Raw genomic sequence first — 23,258 nt, forward strand, 5'->3', positions numbered from 1 at the left:
CAGAATGGCAAAAAAAATTCCCATTGGATATGCTGGACCATATGGTTCATTTAATGGCCACAATGACCGGCTTTGCAATCATAAAATCAAGTCCAATCACACTGGTACCATGACTGCAACAATTTATAACCAAGATTCCAGGATCCATTGTGGTCATAAATTGAGGACTACCTATATTAGGATTAATACTCTCTCAGACTAGCATCTTGCAAGAGTAACTGAAACTGTTTGTTAGTTGCTGAATCAGACTCGGATGTCTGCAGTGGACTTTTCCTATTTCTTACTCATACATTTCATTTTACCTTCATTACACAAAGACATTCAAAAGCACAAAATATTCTCAACAGAGCAAATTACAGAACAGAGTAAAAACTTAATAATTACTATAAACAGTAAGACTGAATCTGAAAAAAAAACTAAAAATTTAAAACGTGATACAAAACTAATTAACTCTGGGGCATACTTCTGTGAACCTGTGTATCTAAACAAAAATATTTGCCAGCTCTAAGAATTACGTTTTTCTTAACATTGACTATGAAAGTCAGATCCCAATCTAAATATTTCATGGAGAATTGATTAAAACCAATAATCTAATTACATTATAGAAATTGCAAAAGAATCCTACACGATTTAGTAATTTTGGTGTTTCATAAATTACTTCAGATTAAGCATCTTTCAATTCAATAACAGAGATCGAAGTGGTGAAAAGATGGGCTTTTACACGTTCTCTCTATGTTTACTTACTGATAATGATTCACTTTATGAAATAAAATTAATAAAGCTATGATATAAGAGTGATAGTTTACTAAGTTACTTGGAAAGAAAGTTCAGCAGACTGCACCAGAGTCTGTAGTTATGTTAGGTGTGTGTCATGTATGTGTTTACTTTGAGAGTGGACAACTAAATTTCATTTTTGATGTGTGCTGTTGTGCCCACAGTAAAAAAAAAAAATGACAATAAAGGTTATCTTATCTTATCTGAAGCTATATGTTTAGCCTTTCCAGATAAAACACAGGATAGAAATACTGGAAACAAATGGATAAAATGAAATCATTAATAAAAAGGGCACCTTCTGTTAATTACATCTGAAGTATTAGCCAGTAATATTTGCCGTATTTTCCGGCATATAAGACGACTTTCTAAAGCGCGGAAATTGGCGCCGAAGTCAGGGGTCGTCTTATACGCTGAGTCGTCTTATACGCCGGAAATTACGGTAGTTTCTGGTGGATAAGATGACTTTCTAGGCATGGAAATCGGCGCCAAAGTCAAGGGTCGTCTTATATGCCAGAAAATACGGTAAGTAAATTTTATTTAAATAAACCATATAATTTACTTAAATTATCTAGTTTATTTTTAGCGTTAATAGAACCATAGCAGTTAATTACTGGCCTTATACCTAAAGAAACATCATGCTCAGTCATTAATGTGATTATATAATTAATATCAATCATGTTATATTTAATGCTAACTGTTATTAACTACTGTGATTAACTATTAATAATTTATGTTCTGTCACTTTACCATAATTTGAATCATTTGATATTAATATTTAAATATGAAGGAAAGGAGATTACAGTATGTATTGCGAGCAGCTTCCCTCTCAGGGTTTTGTCTTTAGCAGACAGAGAATATTAGAAATTGTATTTGTGAGAAAAAAGGCTGTATCAGTCTTTATATGTCATATATGACTGAGGCCTCCTATGGAAACTACTTAAATACACATATTCTTATAAACAGACACACACATATAATGCAAGCTGTATTATCTTTAGGTATTTTTTTTTTCTGTCCAGCTATCAAACCTGTTTGTAGCCACTCTCCTAATCTTTAATACCTTCTGACCACACAGCCTATGCTATCATGTCCGAATGAGATCTACCTTCTAGAACAGAGGGTATGTGAACCAGCACCAGTCCACAGCATGCCAGCAACCAGGCCACACAAACAAACAAAGCCCCATCTGAAGAATGCAGGCAGCACACAAAACCACGCCCCCTCCGGTCTGTGGAAAAACCTTTCTCTACGGAATAAGTCCATGGTGCCCAAAAGGTTGGGGACTTGCTGTTCTAGAACACTGGTCAAACTGTAACACTGACTTATTCTTTCAAAAGCTAAAGTACAATAAACTACCAAGAAGAAGACACATTCTGGGCCTCATAGCACTTCTGCATTATGCAAAAGTTAGCTACGTTCACATTATTTCACTCAAAGTAATGTGAATGAAAAAGATAACTATAATATATGGACAATTCAATGTGTTATTAAGGATGTTATGCTCCAGGATTAGCAAAAAGACACAAACTTCCTAACTTTCAGTGTTTGAATTGTTAGATAAACTGTAAGAATCTGAATGTTATTTTAAGATTATTTAAACCGCATAAATAAAGAATACAGTGCCTATGCAGAATGTCAAACAATTCCTCAAAAAGTTGTGGTAATATGCTAGTATCATAATTTGTTACACAGAAAGATTTTAAAGAACTGGAAAAAGGAACTTACAATGAGACATAGTAGTCTAAACTAATTATTACAAATCTGATTTAGCCTCATAATAAATATTATAAACAAATGATAATGTAAATAAAGGGAGCAATTTAAGAAAAATCAAGAAAAAATATCAAATACTTATAACACATTTCCATTCTGGTTTCCAAAACCTGCAAAAACCAAGGTTAGGTCAGCATTGTTGTGCAATAGTGTGAATAACCAATGGTTCACATATCAAGTTTACATATCCATGATTTACAACTACCATGGTTGCTTCCCTCTACACCAGTGGTGGTGAACCTATGGCACGTGTGCCAGAGGCGGCACTCAGAGCCCTCTCTGTGGGCACGCACGCCATTGCCCCAGCTCCGCCACTTCCTGTGGCCCCCTTCTCACCAGTAGCCCCCCTGGAGGAGAGTCATCCCTGAGCGCAGCCTGCGTAGAGCAGCACAGCCAAGGATATGGCAGCCGGGTAGCAGGGACAAGACTCCGCCCTTATGCCCTGTCACGCGCAGTTGATCTGCGGGGCACAGGCAGAGGGTGTGGCCACCATGGTGCTGCTGGGCCGCCTGGTCAATCTGTGGTGGGCCGGGAGGCGGTGAGTGGCCCTGCGGGTGGGCAGGATGGGGCGAAGCAGGCAGGATGCGGCGGTTTTTGGACACTCGGTCTCTAAAAGGTTCGCCATCACTGCTCTATACATTGCCAAATAAAATCAACCTCATAGTGATTTAGTACAATAGATGAACAAAGCACACAGATATTAGAATCCAGGGTTAGAATATATTAGAGCAACCAATGAGATCCAAACTAAGTTCTGGAATATTGTCTCAATGATCATGTCTTTCTAGTAATAAAAATATAATCTGCATCTCACCCAGTGCCCACAGAATATTGTATAGCATGCCTTGCTACACAATTGGTGGGTCCAACTGTGCAAAAATAATAATAATTGTTTGCATGACAATTAATTTAGGACTCTAAGGTACACCTGAGAAGACTTGCTATAATACTAAATAGAACTGGAATCTCAAAATGTGTGCTCATACATGACATGGGATTTCTATTCAAGCATCTCCTGTAACACTACGAGGGACTAGGATGCAGTTCAGGCAGAACATATAGCAAAAAATATTTGACTGGCCTTGGACATAAGCACCAAATTATTGTACAGGGATTATCAAGAAAGACCATAACCAGTAAAAGAATAGTCTGATACTATTCATGTGAAACACCATATCTGAATAAATTAAATACTGCTGGCCAAAATAATCTTTCGTGCAGTCTGTATCGCAGATTCTGTACATGTTCAGACTGGAAGACTAGCTGGGGCAAACATTTTATGGATATTCAGTAAAAACTGGGAGTTCTCCTAGAGAAGCTGACACCATAAAAGCTTCTAACTTTTAAATGTCAGCTTGAAAAAGTTTTGGCAAACACTGCAAATGTTAGCTGAGCAGTCTCATCACTCAGCAAGAGGATTGTGTGGTATTTAATAAATCAAGCACTTACACATGCTTTCATTGCCCAAACAGAGCACTTACCCCTAGAACCTATAATCTGCAAAGCCTGAGATAAGGCTGCCCACAGTGACTTGTATACATTAATTCTTGGGGGGGGGAGGGGGAAGAACAGGAGCTCAGATAATGGGTTATATGCTTTTGGAATGGGGATTTACTAAAGGAGACATGCTGCAGACAAGAACCAACATATGTTTTTGACACAGGTACCTAATTAAGAAAGCTTTTCAGATAGAGATCCAAATGATTCTGAAAATAACAGTGTTAAGAAAATGATTACAAAATATTTTGAATTTCATCTGCCTATTGCAGAAAATGAAACTAGGGAAATTCAGAATCTTGGATTATGATCAGAAAGGCGTAGGGCCAATTTCATGCTAAATCACAGAAACTCAACAAATGGTAATTTGACGGATCCTCTTTCTCAATCTCAACTAACACATAGGACTGTTGAGTAGAGAATATGTTATCTTAAATGTCTGGGTGTAGAGTAGGTATGAATTTAACAAGTACAAATAAAAAGGGCCTGGAAATAAGTAAGATCTTCTTTGAGATTCTACAATAACAATAAAAATAAGTTTATATATTCCAATTAAGCTACTGGGGACTTATTTTAAAGACTAAACATAGTTCCCAGTTAACATGTGACGTTATAAATCTGCAAAAATAGGACTCAGTTTTGTTTGTTTCTCTCCCCAAGAAAGATCAGAAAACACAAGCATGAGTTTTTGTGGAAGTTACACACTTTCACATTTAGTAATTCAAACTCAGCCATGAAAGCATGATAGAATCTACTATTTTAAAAATGACAAAACACTACAAAATCAGATTATTTTAGTTATCCATTAAATATACTTAAGTTACTTCAGTCTTATTTAGCTCAGCCTCCTCAAACAGAAAGGTATGGGTTCAATCAAGCCATTATGAAATTTCTTTTGTTGTTTATGTATGGTTTTTTTTTTAGAAAAAGTGATAAATTTAGATTATAAAACTGATTTTTTAAAATTAAGATTAAAATACATATGTTAATATTTGGAGGTAGTTCTTAGTGAACTTTAGATGACTAAGTCTGAATGATGTGTTGGATTATTGCTAAGGGATGAAATATGGGAAGAAGCAATTTTTAAATTGAAGTTTTAGTGAAAGTGTTATCTAAATTGTTCATACTTCTCTGGGGGAAGGAAAAAGTCATCTCTTATATATCTTTTCTTTTTTTCTTTTTTTCTACCTTTCACTTTTCTTTTTCTTTTCTATTTATATTTTAATTTGTACTCATTTTTATCTTTGTATTTGTAAGCTTTAATAAAATTACTGTTAAAAAAAGCCATTATGAAGACCAGAATAAAAAGGAAGTCTTGAAATTTAAGATTGACAAAAATATGATAAATAAATATCTATTTCCTTTGGACAAGTTTAAATATCTGGTTCTAGATGAAGTGCACCCTAATGAATTTGATGGTGGCCTGGCTGGATTTACATTCATTATTTTTTAAAAATCTGAGAGCTGGTGAACAGGAAACAAAGGTCCCTAATTTCCAATCATAGGGAGAAAAGGATCTTGGGAAATTCAGACAAGTCATTTTGATACTGATCTCTAGGAAGTATACTGTAGAGAGATTAAATAAATTGGGAACAGTTATCAGAAATCAGCAGGCATTTTTCAATCTTGTCAGACTTATCTCATACTTCTTTAGATTATGTAAATGCAATAAATATGTCTTGATTTAAGCAAAGCATCTGGCAAAGTAGTCCATGACGTTCTGGCTATTAAGAAATTTAATTATGGGTTGAATGAAATGACAAATTGGTAGGTACTTAGTAGAGGTATACACATTTCAGATTCAAAAACAAAAACAAAACAAGTGTTTCAGAGTACACATGGATGTGAAACTAGCACCTGCCTGCACTTCTAACTAAATGCATTTTTCCCAAACTGTGTGGTGGCTGAGGATAATCTGCTTACAGCTAGCTTGCAAATAATATTCAACAAATGTTTATCAATGATTTCTCATCAAACACAAGTGGGGTAACAGTGAGAATACCATAAGGTTCAGGTTTGATCCTGGAGTTCTATTCATCAACATTTTTATCAATTATATATGAGTTGGAGACAATGCTTAGGAAATCTGAGGATGATAATAATTGGATGAGACATCTAACACTCTGCCTGAAATAAAAAAAATAAAAATAATCTTGACAGATTAGAGAAACATGTTGAAAACAATAGCATAGAATTTAACAGGTACAAATGCACTCAGGATATAAAAATCAAATTAGGGGACAAGACTAATATTCTGCTAAATAGGACTGTCTTCTTATCAGTAGAAAATGAAGGCTTATGGGTCAAATGCTTTCTTCTTTGTCACAAATACAGATAGTCCTCGACTTACAACAGTTTGTTTAGTGAACATACAAACTTACAACAGCACTGAAAAAGGTGATGTATGACCGTTTTTCACACTCACGACTGTTGTAGCATCCCCATGGTCACAGGATCAAAATTCAGACGCTTGGCAATTGGCTTATATTTATGATGGTTGTAGTGTCCCAGGGTTAGTGATTCCCTTTTGTGACCTTCTGACAAGCAAAGCCAATGGGGAAGCCAGATTCACTTAACAACCTTGTTACTAACTTGATTGCAGTGATTCACTTAACAACTTTGGGAAGAAAGGTCATAAAATGGGGCAAAAGTCAATGAATCTTCCACTTAGTGACATAAATTTTGGGCTCAACTGTGGTGTAACTTGAGGATTACCTGTACAACAGAAAGTTCTACAATAAATTGATACTCTAGTTGTTGATCATCAATGACATTATGAACAAAATAGCTTTTATCAGAGTAAATATTAAGGACAATATTAAGGAGAGATGTGCAAAACATCTGATGGGTTGTCCTGTGAAGAGTTCCTGTTCAAAGCCATGGGGCAACGATGTCCTTCAGAAAGCTAAATGTTGGTGTTTAAGGAGCCTTCTTGGGTCCTTCGTAGAGAGTTCTTTTACTGGGACTGCCAGTGAAGCAAAGAGCCTATGGATGCACATGGGCAACATTCTGAAAGGCATAACCGCCTTAAAACTCTCAGGAGGAGCACTAGACTCCTCGGAATACTTGGTACAACTCTACTAAATAGTTACAAACACAGCACTAGATCAAACTTTTAAAACTCAAAGGCCCCATTACAACATTTTTTTAATACAACACTATCTAAAATATCAATGGACACCTGAATATGCTTTATTATCTCATTTAATATATGCCTAAATCATCATATTACATTAAAATGGATGCAATAGAATGTTAACGTATGTCACATGCATATTACTGTCTACTTTCTTTCTGGAGATTTTAGCTTTAATGATTTGGTTTGCTACAAAAACTGAATCTGGGGGGAAGCATGAGAGAAAATAAATTTATCTCCAAGAAAAAATATTTTTAAATAGTAAGCATATAATGCTTTAGTATATTTAGAATCCATGTGTGACCTTCAGTTATTCAGCAAACAAATGACTTGCTGTCTTTGGATCCTGTTTTAAACAAGTAAGTTATTGTCCTGCTATAAAATAGCTGCAGAGAATTGAATATTTTGCCCCTACTTGTGTCTTAAAGTACTATTATAATTACTCTATTGTGAAGATACATATCATAACATTCAGAACAAGCACTAAGTGGTAATTCTGAGCGAGATATCCCTCCAGAAAAATAATATTAGTTCATGGAAATTAGTGGTCAACAACAGAGCTATAAATATCAGTGTACCATAGAGGCTACTCAGTTTAGTGCGGCCAGAGTTTCTGTAGAACAAGAGTGTGCTTCATTAGATGCACAGAGAGATAGAAAAAGTATTGAATCAAATCAGCAGAGAAAGGGTCCAAAAATGACCTATTTCTAGAACACTAAATGTAAAATGTATACAGAACTTGTACAAAAAAAAACAACAAAAAAACAACCAGCCCATGTGCCCAAAATTAATAAGGAGCAAAGCCATCCCATATCAATTCCCTTTTAATATATAATTATTCTGTATTATATTTCACCACTGTTCCCACATTTGAAACATGGAACATCTATATAGCAACTGCTGTTCTGAAATTTCTGTAGTTAAGTTGGTACCAATCCATATACAGGTTATTAGGGTTATTGTAGCTGAAGGCAAAGAAGTGCTTTGGGTGTGAAAACAAGCATGCTAGCTCATTTAGTTTTGACAAGTAGTGGAAAAAGACTCAAAGACCATTCCACAGTTATCCTCCAGAGGAACAATGAATTTCTTGGTCACATAAATTGTTGCTTTTCTCAATGAGTTGAAATGTTGAAGAAATTGACCAGGTCTTGAACTGCTAGCTAAATACCCACTTTCCAATGCCAGTATATCAGGGTTCTATGTTTGCCTTTCCCATTGACTTTGCTTGTCAGAAGGTTGTAAAAGGTGGATACATGACCTGGAACACTGCAATCGTCATAAATATGAACCAGTTGCCAAGCATCTGAATTTTGCTCATGTGACCATGGGGATGCTGCAACTGTCATAAGTGTGGAAAATGGTCATTGGTTTTCATTTAGTGAAGGTCAGTGCCACTGAACCTTCACTAAATGAACTGTTGTAAGTCAAGGATTACCTGTACACCTAGCAGGTAGGCATGCACAGGGGTGCCTTGAATGATAGTCTAGCTCAGGGGTGTCAAACTCATAACGTCATGTGACGTGTTGTGACGTATCGCAACTTTTTTTCCATTGCCGGCAATGGGGTGGGCGCAGTTTCACCATGACGCAGCCGGCCTGCAGGCCAGCAGTTTGACACCCCTGGTCTAGCTTATTAACAAGTTGAAGCAGAATCATACGACAGCCTGGAAAATTAATTCAAGGTCCCAGAAGATGGCTCGTGCAATACTAAAAGAAGCAATAAGAAATCCTGCACCCTTACTAACAAATGTACTAAATTTCACTCAGTGTACCTACTACCAGTATAAAGTGCAACCGTCTTTTCAAGAGATTAATTGCTAGATTCAACTTGAGCTCTGATCAGTGGAAAAGAAACAGGCCACTGGAGAAATTATCTTTAATACAACTAATGTTAAAAGACAATTTGTTGTAATGGTTAAAGGGGGCCAGGTTAGAAACCAGGGCCATGACTTCTAGTCCTACCTTAGGAACAAAGAAGGAATGACTGACTTGGGTCAGTCATCCCTTCTCAGATAATGGCAATCCACTATTGAAAATGCCCCAAAGCTGCCTATCAAGGCAGCTGTCAGGAGTTAAAACTGATTTGAAGGCATTCATACATATATACACAAGAGTTGATGTTATTATGCTAAATCCAGATCATCTGGGCTTTTCACTTAATAAGACTGGGTTGTGGGTGTAAGAACAGATGTCTGACATACATTGAAGGTCAGAAATAAACAGATAGCACTCTGTATCAAAAAGCAACAGGCAAACACCATACTTCTCCTTAAGGGAAAGCCAAAGGATGTAGGAGTTTCTTCTTATAGAGGGCAGAACTTAGCAGCCTTCTCCATTAGCTGTTGCCTTTTCAAGAAAAGTATTAACTCTTTGTTTTTTCATTGGTTAGTAGGAAGATGAAGAGTTGTAGGCAGAAACCATAACCTTTAACAAACCAAGTGGACAGTTATTTTAAGCTATATAGATGGGGAAAGCTATCCAACCACATGCCAGTCATGTGAATATGGTATAGTTCTCTTTCAAAATGCATTTTGCAACTTTTTGTGATCACAGTTTCTGTACTCTATTGAATTTTCATGCTCCACTGTAGCCATTTAACATGCAAGTTAAATAACCTCTTAAGCTATAAGACTAGTTTTGTAACATTTTTTCCTCAGTTTTCATCTTTGACCTCGGACAGGAGAAGGTATTTGAAGACTAGAAATTCATAACTACCCTGTTTTAATATTAACATGTTAAGCACAATTTTCAAGATATACAACAACAAAGTCCTTTTAACATTTAAAGTCCTATATAATTCGTGAATTTATCAACTTATTTTTGTTTTAAAGTAAACAAACAACCTGAAAGTCCCCACTTCTCCCTCAATCAAACCATTATATTTATATCTTGACCTATAAACAGAAATGGATCATATACACATCATCCTTCAACTCCTGCAATTATAAGACAATGCACAACAAATGCTGTTTCATCATGTTGGAAACACAGTAGATTATCAAGAACTTCCAAAGCAGCAACTGCCTTAAAAATGATAATTATCCAGCCATGCCTTGAAGACAAAAGGAGTCTCCTTTCTAAATACACCTTAGTTACAGTTCATTTGAACATACCAGCCATTTGTAAATGACACCAAATTTCTCAGCAAATTTCCAAGCAAGTACTTAGCTAACTCTTAGAAAAAACTAAGCAAGTTGTACCTGTGTAAATACTTGGATGGGACAGCACTGGAAAATCCAAGAGCAGTAGGTTAGTTTTGAAAGCTGGGGAGGAAAAAAAACAGAAGATGCCAATGAAAACATGGTCACCAAGAACGAGGCTCAGTTTGAAGACTTTATATTTGCAAAAGTAGCCACTAGAGAGAGGATAGTTGCAGTTGCTTTCTACTGCTAATCACCCTACAATGCTACAGATAAAAGCAACACGTCCATTCATTTCTCAGAGAAGCTATCAGAACCAAAAGCCATCTTTTGAGAAAGAGAAGCAGCAGACAATGAAATGTTATTATCTTGCTTACTGCAGGTGTTGTGTTTGTCTTAGCATCTTTGTCTCTTCACAATCAACTACTGTGATGAAAAACAGGAGCCCTGTCTGCTCCTGGGGATGACAGTATCTCTGAAGTCTTCCTGTGCACCACCATTTCCGTCATACCTTTCTAGTAAAGAACCATGAAGTATTCAGAATTAGTTTCCTTTTTATTCTTCTTGCTTTGGTTGCCCCTTCCCATTCTTTAGATTTTTCCTTCTCTACAATTACAAATTCTTTTACTGGCCGTTCAAAGTCCCAACAACATTGAAAAAAGTGACTTATGATCATTTTTCACACTTACAATCATTGCAGCATCTCCATGGTCACATCATCAAAATTCGGATGCTTGGCAACTGATTCATACTTATGAAAGTTGCAATGTCCTGGGGTCATGTTATCACTTTTGCAACCTTCAGACAAGCAAAGTCAATGGGGAAGCCAGATTCACTTAACCACCATGTTACTAGCTTAACAACTGTAATGATTCACTTAACAACTGTGGCTAGAAAGGTCACAAAATGGGGCAAATTCACTTAATAAATGTCTCACTTAACAATATAAATTTGGGGTTCAATTGTGGTCATACGTTGAGGACTACCTGTATTGTATGTTTTAGATTACAAAGCCCTGTAGGCAGGGACCATCTGGTTTTATTCTTCTGGTAGACTGTTAAGCTAAAGAACAAGGAAAAAGGCACTAGATACAGATTAGCATGCACCTATCTCTCAGAATGGCTGTGAAAGTTGGACCATAAGAAAGGCTGAGCGCAAAAGAATTGAGGCCTTTGAACTATGGTGCTGGAGAAGACTCCTGCGAGTCCCTTGGACTGCAAGGCGTTCAAACCGGTCAGTCCTAGAAGAGTTCAACCCCGACTGCTCTTTAGAAGGCCAGATCCTGAAGTTGAAACTCAAATACTTTGGCCACCTGATGAGAAGGAAGAACTCACTGGAGAAGGGCCTAATGCTGGGAAAGATTGAGGGCAATAGAAGAAGGGGACGACAGAGAATGAGATGGCCGGATGGAGTCACTGAAGCAGTAGGTGTGAACTTAAATGGACTCCAGAAGATGGTAGAGGACAGGAAGACCTGGAGGAACATTGTCCATGGGGTCGCGACGGGTTGGACATGACTTCGCAATTAACAACAACAATCTCTCAGTATCTATTCATTCAGGATTATTTCACACTTTGTCTAGCTAGGCAAATCTGGTGAAGAGTCAAATAGAATTTAGAAATTTTTAAAGGTTTTGTTAGATAGCATGACCTTTGGCAATAATCCTGAAAACTAACTGACATACTAGATCAAACAAGAAACTACTTTGCTTTACTGTCACATGATTAGTTGAAACAAATTCAGAATAGGTACTGTATCGTGGAAAGAAAACAAACGATAACTAAAAATGATCAGGCTGTCAAAAATAATTACTGAGAATACTTATACAGAAGTGAATCAATATTTCTTTCTTAATGACCTCTCAACTTTATACTTCATTTCCAATCATAAGTCATTTTATTAAAAAGCAAGCCATAATAACTTGAAACATTATTACAGATCTTGTTTAAAATTCAAATATAAATAGATGAAGATGTTATATTACTGATCTAGTTTCCAAATGATTGGGAATGCATTCTGATAACAAGCCAAGATGGGAAATAATGAAATGGGACAGGAAGCAAAACTCACATGTTAAAAAAAAAAATCTAAATGCTATAAATAATTAGTAACGCTATCACAACCGGACTTTCATGTACAAGACAGAGGTTAATTGACTGGGCTTCATGATCCATTTTCATTATATAATTACTGGATCTTACAGGGCATTTATTTTAAAAAAATGTTTAAGTAACTGTAACACTTCTCTATACTGTTTTCTGTTACCAAATAATTTATCTATAAAGGCATAACACTTTGCAAACACTAAAAAATATATAATTTTGAATCTACTCCCTGTTTTTCTATTATTTAGTCCACTTTTCTCTCTTTACTGAGATCAAAGAGCCATTCTTCTCCTATTACCAGGTAAAATATTATCATGCCAAAATGCTAAAAATTCTCTTTTGCTGCCTTTCTGTCATGACAAGACACCATCTTTGCTTACGTATGTCCTAATGAAACAGATTGCTATCTTTTCAAAATTTCATATCCAACCACAGGTTTGGTAAATCTCACTGCTCTCTAGGGCAGGGGTAGGCAACCTTGGCTCTTTTATGACTCGTGGACTTCATCTCCCAGAATTCCTGAGCTGGGAAAGAGCCATAAAAGAGCCAAGGTTGCCTACCTCTGCTCTAGGGTTACAGGGTTTCAACCTGAAAATGAAAATCTGAAAAATCCCAGGATTTTTGTTAGTTACAGCAGTATGTTTGGAAAGTATAATATAGGGATAAGCAATTGTTCTTTAGCTTTAAGGTCCACACAGTAATTTTGCTTTCATTCCTCACAAAACAATTAGTTGGGGGGAGGGGCATTTGAGTAATTCTGACCCTTATACTGCTTGTAGTCCCTGTAAAGCACAACTACAAACATTAGAATTTAATTCCGAATAAAACTGAAAGATTTGTAAAGATACTTTAAAAACATAAAATGTTTTGCATGTATTTATGCGTGCATGTGTGTCTGTATATGCATATAAGCTTCACTTTAAAACTGAGAAATTAATATGCTTAAACAGGTGTGTATATTGTATCAACCCAGTCTTGTAATGATTTATTCAAATGTTTTCAAGAGTAAAATATTTCTATTGAACTGACTATTAATGGAACAGTTCAAATGCAAGTATTTCACAACCTGAGATTTATAACGCTTCAACTTTGCATGTTCTAGCAAAGAGGAAGTGGCGATATAATTTTTTTAAAAAGACAGACACAGACTAAAGGGGGAAAAAAGTAGAAGAAATACTGCAAGTTCTGAAAAATATCAACCCTATCAGAAATGTTCAAACCTAATAAATCATGGAAATTAAGTGGAAGCTAGCAAAAATATCTTACTTTATAATTGAAAAATGTAAACAAAACGTAAGTTTGCAGAGGCATTTATAAAGAAATGGCCATTAACATAATCAATTGTTATTACATAGATAAAAACTATACTAGAAAAACAAATCTTTGATCAAATTCTAGTATTGGCTATTAATATGTAGTACCCATTAAGGCACTTTGCAGAGAAACAATGGTGAAAAGTCAGTTAAAATCTAAAATCTGTGAGAGAAGAGGAAGTAAAAACAGACATGATTTTTACTGTGTAGTAGCTGGCATAAGTAAAGACTTTATGATGGTTATATTAGAAGCAGAAAGCTCAGATAGAGATTAAATATTATTGAGATTAATGGTTTCAATGGAACAGATCATAATAGAGGTGAGAAGGCTCAAAAGTGAAAACATAAGGGTAGTGTCATGTCCTTTGAGTTGAAATTAAACCAAGATTAAGTTTAAGGTTAATGTTTACATTTCTAATATACTAGCTGAGCTAACTGGAGGAGCATGCTAATAAAGCTACCAAGTTGGGCATAAATGTGTGGGACCTTGTGCCGGGCTTAGAAAAACAGCATGAGTTACTTTTATACTGCCAACAATGGTGTATTTTAGGCCTAACATAGGGCCAAAAGGTAAAATGAGGGCGCAATGAGAAATGACTCAACAACAGAAAAAGCTGAGGATATCCCTACCTCCATTTACCAAAATGTATAACGCATCGTTAACATTTAAAGGCAACTTTGTTGGGCTGCAATTAACAGAGAAGGCTTTTATGTCTACAGTGTTCTTCCTGAAGACTTAGACCCATATTAAGAATTTATCTAGCATTCTCTCTCTCCTGGAAAGATTAATTTGAACAATCATCATTTACTCTTATTCAGGGCTTTTTTTCCTCATAGAACGCCCAGAACGGAGTTCCGGCACCTTTTTGGGATGGAACCTTGTAGGGTAGGCAAGGTGGGTTGTATGACATGTGTGAGTTCCGGCACCTTTTATTTATTTTTTTTTAGAAAAAAAGCACTGCTCTTATTACAGGAAGATTAGGTCCTGTTACCATGTAAAAATTGTAAAGTCACAAGCACATGTTGATTTCACAGAAACATCCATGTTTTGAGGGGAAGGGAGCAATATGAAAATGCCACTGCCTTCTTCCATTATGTTTTATTCCAACATAAAACAAGTGTAATCTACCAAAAACCATGGCTCCATATCAAAGAACCACTTTTTGCCTGGGTGTATGCATATCTCATAATATGATAAATGCAGTACATTTCTCCAATCTCTAAGCAAGCACTGGGGAATAAAATATCCCAATCAATATAATGGACAGAATAATAAGCATGTGCCATACTGTGATATAGTCAACATTTCTTCCCAACTATGGCTCATAACTATTTAATCAGTATATAATCAGTACTCAATAAACTCTGAAATCAATCATCCACATTTTTTCGTAAAAAAGCCTTCATTAAAATATGCATTCACTATTTAGAAATGAGTGCATGTTATTTCACTATTTTTAATATGACTACATTTATTTATTGGACTTATAATTCACTTTATTTCCAGAAACTCAAGACAATTCTTCCAATGTTTCCATACAACAATCCTGGAAGGTAGGTCGAACTGACAGAGAGTAACAAGCCCATAGTCACTCAACATACTTTCATAGCTAAGGGTGGTCTTGCAGCAGAGTCTTTCTAATCATGACTTAAATACATTTTTAAAGCAGGACACTGATTTCAAACTATATAAATCTCAAAACCTTCTAGCAAACGGACCACTGTCAAACTAAAACCTACTATATCACAATGAAATCCACAATATCAGGCAAAAATTATCATAGAAAGGCAGTGTACAGTAAAACTAAAGTTTATTAGTTTTAAGAAATTTCATTATCAATGAAGGTACTTAAGACTAGGGTACTACAAATATGAAAGGCTGAAGAGGATTAAAGTTGATCAGAAAAACATATTTTTTTAAAAAATACATTTGAACATAAACAACATCTTGCACATTGTTATCAATTATGGCCTAATTCAGTATTGAATTTTTTGCAGAGGTTTGTAAAAAAAAAATTTCTTAAGAAATTTAAAGTATTATGCCCAAAGCAACATTTCTCTGTTCTTCTGGTAACACTTTGAAAGAGGGCAGAAATATTATTCCGTACATGCATAGAAGCCCTGGTTGCTATCTGCTGCTAGCAGTGCGGCATTACAGAGCAGGTACCGCACCCTCTCTTATAACAGAAAAAAAAAGTAAAACTATCATTGGTTCTTGAGGCCAAAAAAATACTACTGTAGTGCTGAACAACCTGTTAAAGCACTAGCTAACTAGCTTTTCCGCTGTGCTAGTATTACACTCAGGCAAAAGAAGCAGTTTTTAAAATATCCTCCTAAAAGTATCCAGAAGGATTGAGATACCTTTCCACCAAATATAAACATCATAGTATCCAAAGATTCTCACTTTCTTCCAATTTATCAGACTGAAATTCCTATTAAGGGCATCAATGCCATTACACCGTACCCATATGTAAAGGGGAGAAGCATATCATGTGCTCTCACATGCTTTAAATCCATAAGAAAATGCCAAAATACTAATTTAGTTCTTATACACCATCTATGTAGGAGAGCAATAAGAAAAGCTCTCAGTCCTTTAACTCATCATTGGGAAACCACACAGGGCACTGTTCACCCTTACTTAACTTTCAAAGACTTACATTTTTAATGAGGCTTTGCTTTCTGCAAAAATGGCAGAGAGGGAAATATTTCCTCTTCTTTACCACTGCGAGAGCCCTTCTTGCTTCCATCCCTAAGACTGCCTAGTTTAGCAGCAGTGCAGCCCACCCACCCCCATCAACCAAACCCTTAAAAAAAAAAAATCTAGTGTTTTCCCTGCGGTGGTTCAATGCTTTTTCGCGACTTCTCGCCAGGCTACCGTATGTCTCTTTCAGCGCCAGAGGGGATAAAAACCCGCATTTATTAAATCAATTGAAACACAGGGGAAAACATAAATCGGCCCCAGCGTGGATTCTAAAGGCGTAGGTCTCTCACACACTGGTGCAGTTACATACAGACATGCAGGAAGGCCTTTGGCACTTTTTATCACCCAGGGCTGGTTTTCTTCCTCCTCGGAAGAGCACTTTCTGTTTTCACGTGCCCGAGTCTCGCAGCCACGCCGCCGCCGCCCCCACCCCCTTCGTTAACCCGGCGTGTCCCCGATCGCCTTCAACTGGAAGGACCGCGAGTGCGCCCGTCCACCAGTGCCTCGGCTGCAAGCTGAGACTGGAGGATCGGGCATGGGATGTTGGGGAGAGAACACGTCTACCTGGCCTCGCCCGCCCCCTGGAGCAGTGAAGCCCGAGCCGCAGGAAAGCCGAGCTTCGAGCCTCCTCTCCGTCTGCCACTCACCTCCTCGCTCTCGCCCTCTTTTGTCTCGCTTTCTCTTTCGCTGCTTTCGGCACCGGCGCCGCCTCACAGTTTCTCGCCTCTGCGGCTCGAAGAGCGAGTCCCCTCCTGCTCGGTGGATGGCGAAGAGGCGGCTGCTCCGAAGAGTCTACGCGGGCTTGGAAGGCAGGCGCGGGGAGTAAGGGGAGGCGACTCCGCCGCCGCACCGCCCTCCGCTTCTTCCTGTCGCTTGGCGGTGCAGCGCCGTTTCCCGCTCCGCTGCTCGCCACCGGCTCGGCTCGAGCTGCTCGTGTGAAGCAGGCGAATCCCGGACAATGAATGGCGAGCAGATGGATGCAATAGCGCCGGCTGACTGGCTGGCTCTCCCTGGAGCGCCCAGCCCGGGCAGGAGAGCGGACAAACCTCCTTAGTCCGACCGGTGCCACAGAGCGAGTGCCCCGGGATGCGGTAGGAAAGGACGGCTTCAGAGTTGTGCGAATAAAGGGTTAACTTTAGATTTCCTTATGAGGTAGGCGGGTCAAAAAGCGAAGAGAACAAGCAAATTGGTTGCAAGGAGAAAGCCAGTTAACAAACGGTATGAAAGAGAGAGTCACATACACACACAACGTTATCTTTTAGATGACGTGGGGGAGATACCTTGCTTGATAAAGCTAAGCCAATAAACAAGATCTGAATGTTTGAAAAGAAACAACGTATATCTGTTTATAGTATACAATGGTTGTTTGGATGTTTAAAGAGAAACTAGGTATAACTATATCCGTTAATACAATGTTAAAAAGTTTTAATCTCTTTTAAACGACTGGTCCTTTCGGCAAATGAGAAGCCGACGGTCCTAAACCCATTTTCCCCACGCTTCATCTACTGGGCTTCAATGGAAGAGACTCTGTACAGGGGTGGTCATTTCAACCGACGGCAGTGAAATTGTATAGACTACTCTTTCCACCCACTTCCAAGAAACGCAGGCGTCACTTGCGATCAAATGAAGCCGATTTTGCCACAGTTGCTGTATTACAAAGCACGCGAGAAGGCTACAGAAGAACCTGGGCGCACCGACAAAACGGCGCGCACGATCAACCGCGGAGGTCTCGGGAGGCGGAGGCAGACGGGGAAAATCAGCCGGAATGCCGTTAAATGACAGCGAGCTTAGAGGAAGTTAGATGACGTCTGCCTGACAAATTTAAATGGGTTTATGGTTGTCATAGCTGTCCCTCTCCCAAAAGAATTCTGGGAATTGTAGTTCGAAGAAGGAATCCTGGCAAGGAATACTAATCAAAACTTACAAGGGCAGACCTTGTATGGCCAAGGTTTTGCTACGGAAAGTAGCTACTCTTTAATTACGATTAAATATAAGGTTTTCAATGGCGCAAATCTAACATTATCAGTCCCTTCTCTGAAACTGCTGCCAAATAACTAGTTGCTAATTTCAAATATATATTGTCAAGTAGTCCAATCCTGTTCTTCTTAGGTGTTTGGGGGACTTTAGGTAGATCCTAGTGCTTATAAAAGTACAGGTATAAAAGTGACAGTATATTGAGCGTAGTCTGGGAATGTGCAATTATTCTTAAACTCCACTGTTTTCTCTACTTTTAGGCTGGCTCTTTTTTACTTCCCCTTCCTGAGCTCTCTTTCCAGTACATAGTCAACCCACCTTAGGCCTCTGTGGAGGAGTTTGGAGAGGGGGCCAATTATGTAGCATGCATGATCTCATGCAAATGGCGTTACATATGCATTTCCAGCACCTGACTGTGGAGTCTGACCTGAACAACAATTAGGTAAGCAGGTTTTGTAATTAAAACTGAGGGATTTTTTTATTTACAGAAAATATGAGACTGGAATAGGTAAAGCCAGCAGTAGCTAATTACATCTTGCCAGGGGAGTTAGCATATAGTTTCGATGTGTGTGTGTGTGCCTTGAAGGAAAAACAAAAGGAAGTGACAGCTAAGAAATCTTTCAGACAAGGAGTGGATGGACTACTAGAAGAGACGACAGAATAGAACATAGAATCATAGAGCTGGAAGGGACATTAGAGGTCTTCTAATCCAACTCTATATTCAAGACAGGAGACTTTATACCATCCCAGTGAAATGGTTGCTCAGTTTATTTTTGAAAACTTCCAGTGATGGAACACTCACAATTGCAGGAGGCATGCTATTCCATTGATTAATCGTTCCTACTCTCAGGAAATTTCTTCATACTTCTAGGTTACATCTCTCGTTAACAAGCTTCCGCACAGTACTTCTTGTCCCCTGATGCTTTGGAGAATAAGACAATCTGTGTCTCTGACAGTTCCTCAAGTATTGAAAGACAGTTATCATGTCCCTCCAATCCTTCTGCCAAGATGCCTCAACCATTCATCATACGATTTAGCCTCTAGATCCCTTATCATCTTTGTTGTTCTTCGCTATACTTTCTAGAGCAGTGTTTCTCAACCTTGACAATTTTAAGGCATGTGGACTTCAACTCCCAGAATTCCACAGCCAGCTGGCTGTGGAATTCTGGGAGGTGACGTCTACATGCCTTAAAATTGTCAAGGTTGAGAAACACTGTTCTAGAGTCTCAGCATCTTTCTTGTATCATAGTGACCAGAACTGCACATAGTATTCCAAGTGTGGACTCACTAGTGCAGTATAAATCTTATGATCTTGATGCTATCCCTCTGTTGATGCAGCCCAGGGCTGGGTTGGCTTTTTTGGCAATTGTAGCACACTGCTGACTCATACTTAAGTGGGGGTCCAACAGGACACCTAGAACTCCCTCAGTTACTGCTGCTGAGCTAGGTACCACCTATTTGGTACCTATGCATCTTTCACGCTAGAGTTGTGCCATTGGATTCAGATCTTCCTCAAGATCTGCAGAGTTTTCTGCAGACACTATTGCAGCCTTTGCACAAACCAATTAGACATATACAAATGAGTACAAACTCCTCTTGAGCAACTGAACTCTACTGCCAGGATGAAGCAATCATGATGAGAGGAAATTCCAAAGTCTACAGAAAGGATCTTTTTGTAGAAAAAAAAGTGCACAATGGCAGTGCACAATGTGATTGTAAATAATAGTTTTTAGCCTAAAATGTATTATTCTAGCTAATTGATATGTATGCAAAAAACAATGGTTGAAACACCACAGTCAGAATGAAGCTATTTCTTTCATATACCTAAACATGACATCGCTCTTTTCTGAAACAAAAGGAGGCAAAATTTTGAAGAAGTGGGTCTCACAGAAGTAAATAGAGTAAAATAGCTTATATATACACATTATGGACCAATATAAAAGAATTGTTTTGTTTTCCTTTCCCTATTTCACTAACATATTTTCACACCGAAGCTGGTTTACATATAACACAAAACCTTAATTGCTGTGTTCACATGTTTAAACCTATCCCCAGTAACTTTCACATAACATACCATGCCCAAATAAATACTATATCTAAAAGTGAATGGCCTATTTCATACATGCTAAGATATGTGGTGTTCCACACACTATCCTATCTCATTTTAGCAGGCCTAAAATGTAAAGCTAGGCAACATCATGTTTAATTCTAGTATTATTTTTGTGAATTACTTGTCCAATTTGCTTCTCCATGCATTGTTTGAATTCTGTGTGGTTGGTTAAGTTTATTGTTCAGTGTACTGTATTGTGCAAATGAAGTCAGCTGTATTAATTCACTAAAGCACAGCATTTTCTGAAAACATGGCTTCTGAAGTTTACAAACTATGATGCATAATTTACTCTTGGTGTACTGAATGGAAAAGAACTGTAGTTTGTTCAACAGTTTAGCAAACCATGACTTACCACAAAATGCCAACCCCCAAAATGGGAAGTCTTTTAAAATTACAACCCCATACCTACGTTTTGAGTGTCAGTTTTACGGTTGCCTGACTCTCTCTTTAGGAGGAAAATAAAAATTGCTGAATCAACACATGTGAAAAATATAAACAATATATGTGGACAAGGACGTTTTTTCAAACACCCAGAAAGCATTTTTGATCCAAACTCATTTGAACAGATACGTGCAAAGCACAAATGTTTAAAGTAGGTGGGTTCATGTTTCGGTTGCCAATCTGAATTCTCTAGGTCCGCTTGCAACGCAATTCACTTGAAGCTCCTATTTACCCAAGTACCTTTGGCTATGCTTCCTACCTGGCCCACTGAAATTTCAAACCGCCTTAATGATTCCAAGCATGCGCTGCTGCATCGAGGATAATGAAGTGCCGCTTAGTGCCCATATGGAGGCATAAACGGGTCGTGGTCCGATCTCGACCCTTTTAATACGACCCACAGGGGCGCTAACATCTCCTGGTGGATTGGAGCAAATATGACTCCTATCCGCCCGTCCATCATGTGAATGGAAACTTTGGCTTCGTTCCTAAGCTTGAATTAAAAGGCTCAGTAGAGCTATGCATTAGAATCAGGAGAAATAACCATGTACTTTATATCTATATTTCTAAAATAAATTAAAAACTAGTCCTTTAGTTGATTTTCCCTCTTCCTCCAGAAACTACTTTTGTGTGCATGCGAACACCAATATTGCATTATCCTGAAATTAGGAATTAAGTGATATTTGTAAGCTACTTTAATTAAAGAACAGGGTATGCAGTGGTGGGATTCAAATATGTGAACAACCGGTTCTCTGTGTGGATGCTGCTTCCAGGTAGTCCATTCTGGGCCTGGGCAACAAAAAATTACCTACCTGTTCTGCCGAAGTGGTGCGAACTAGCTGAATCCCATCACTGAGGGTAAGTATTCTGAAAATAAATATGTGGACAGCCTATCCCCAGGATTATCTATCATCACTGTTTGAGTCACAATGTCAATTTTATTTTTTAGTATTAGTTTAATTAAATTTATTATAGCCACCCAATCCAGTGGATTCTGGGTGCATTACAAAATGTAATACTAAAAAGCTAAAAATATAGACAAAACAGCCCATACTAAAACACTGCTTAAAACAAAGCATTAGAATCCTTCCCCAACCCCTCAAAACATTAACCTCAGGCCTGGGAAGAAAGGCAGATTTTAAGGGATTTTTGGAACCCCAAGAGAGAGGGTACTATTGTGTGTGTGTGTGTGAGAGAGAGAGAAAGAGAGAGAGAGAGAGAGTGGGGGGGAGGAAGGGAGGGAGGGAGGGAGGGAGGGAAAGATATATGCATTTTAGGGCAGGGGTCCTCAGCCTTGGCCACTTTAAGACTTGTGGACTTCAACTCCCAGAATTCCTCAATCAGCAAAGCTGGCTGAGGAATTCTGGGAGTTGAAGTCCACAAGTCTTAAAGTGTCAAGGTTGAGAACCCCTGCTTTAGGGCATCACTCAATGTACCTTCCTGATGCACTCCCTCTATAGAAATATAGAATATCAATGAACTTCTATAGGATTACAAAGTATGATGACTCTTTACCATTTGTCCTGGCAAAGAGGTGAGTCCCAATAGGCTTGCAAAAGGACCATGCAGAAAGGATATTCCATTTCCTCACCCACAGCTATAGCGCAACACACTGCAAGAAGAACGGGATACAAATCAAATGGCTTGAAACACTATCATAATAAAAGAGAACTTAATTGGTATTACTAAGCATAATAAACTAACCCAGACAACACATTGTTCATTAAGCACTAAGGAATTGTAATAACAGAAAATTAATAAAATATATTGAACTGTTTTAATCTTTAAGTACTTGATGCTCCAGAGAGCATTGTGACAATCTAAGGTTGTACGCAGCCTCTACACCCTTTTTAGAATCTCCCAAAACCCATTATATCCACAGTTCCCCCCCAAAATCAGCCTGGTTTCTGTCATTTTGAGGATAGCACATCCAAAAATGCAAATTCTAAAGTCACAGCTACAGGGATGCTTGTGTAAACATTAGCCAGTCAAGGCTGCCCACATTTTTTTTTTATTCTTAGAGCTCTACTTTAATCTAGTTAATTTATCAAAGTTATATTTAGCTGATGGATATATAGTGCTAGAAGTTGACTGGCAAATAAATATTGGCCCTAATGCAGCTATTATGTTATTCAATTCTTTAATGGTTTGGCTGCCACTTACTTTTTTATTACTCAAGTCTGAAACACTGCTGTCATTTTTGATCTACGGTTAGTTCTCTAATTTGGTAATTCCCACTTAGTAAAATGCATGGGTCCCTTTCTGTATAAGCAAATTGACCAGCAATGCACAAAACCC

At 37.9% G+C, this 23,258-nt stretch overlaps 1 protein-coding gene and 1 long non-coding RNA gene across 4 annotated transcripts in view; one reads left to right on the plus strand and one right to left on the minus strand.

The window, feature by feature from the left end:
- CDC42SE2 (CDC42 small effector 2) overlaps positions 1-17,500 on the minus strand; it is a 60,519-nt gene extending 43,019 nt beyond the window's left edge. Inside the window, exons 1-2 of one of the 2 annotated variants that reach the window (XM_039366497.1) lie at positions 17,086-17,500; positions 10,380-10,442 (exon numbers count right to left, since the gene is read on the minus strand). The gene's annotated coding sequence lies outside the window, so the exon portion shown is untranslated. The remainder of the gene's footprint in view (positions 1-10,379; positions 10,443-17,085) is intronic. The other variant, XM_039366499.1, reaches the window with a different exon arrangement.
- The window catches only part of LOC120318634, a 39,127-nt gene continuing 33,259 nt past the window's right edge, over positions 17,391-23,258 (plus strand). Inside the window, exons 1-2 of one of the 2 annotated variants that reach the window (XR_005559551.1) lie at positions 17,391-17,529; positions 18,673-18,854. This is a non-coding gene — a long non-coding RNA (uncharacterized LOC120318634). Of the gene's footprint in view, positions 17,591-18,672; positions 18,855-23,258 lie in introns of both variants that reach the window. The other variant, XR_005559550.1, reaches the window with a different exon arrangement.

The sequence above is a fragment of the Crotalus tigris genome, unplaced genomic scaffold (assembly GCF_016545835.1).
Source record: "Crotalus tigris isolate CLP2741 ecotype Arizona unplaced genomic scaffold, ASM1654583v1 scf7180000020342.816771, whole genome shotgun sequence".
In the NCBI taxonomy this organism is placed as follows: domain Eukaryota; kingdom Metazoa; phylum Chordata; class Lepidosauria; order Squamata; family Viperidae; genus Crotalus; species Crotalus tigris.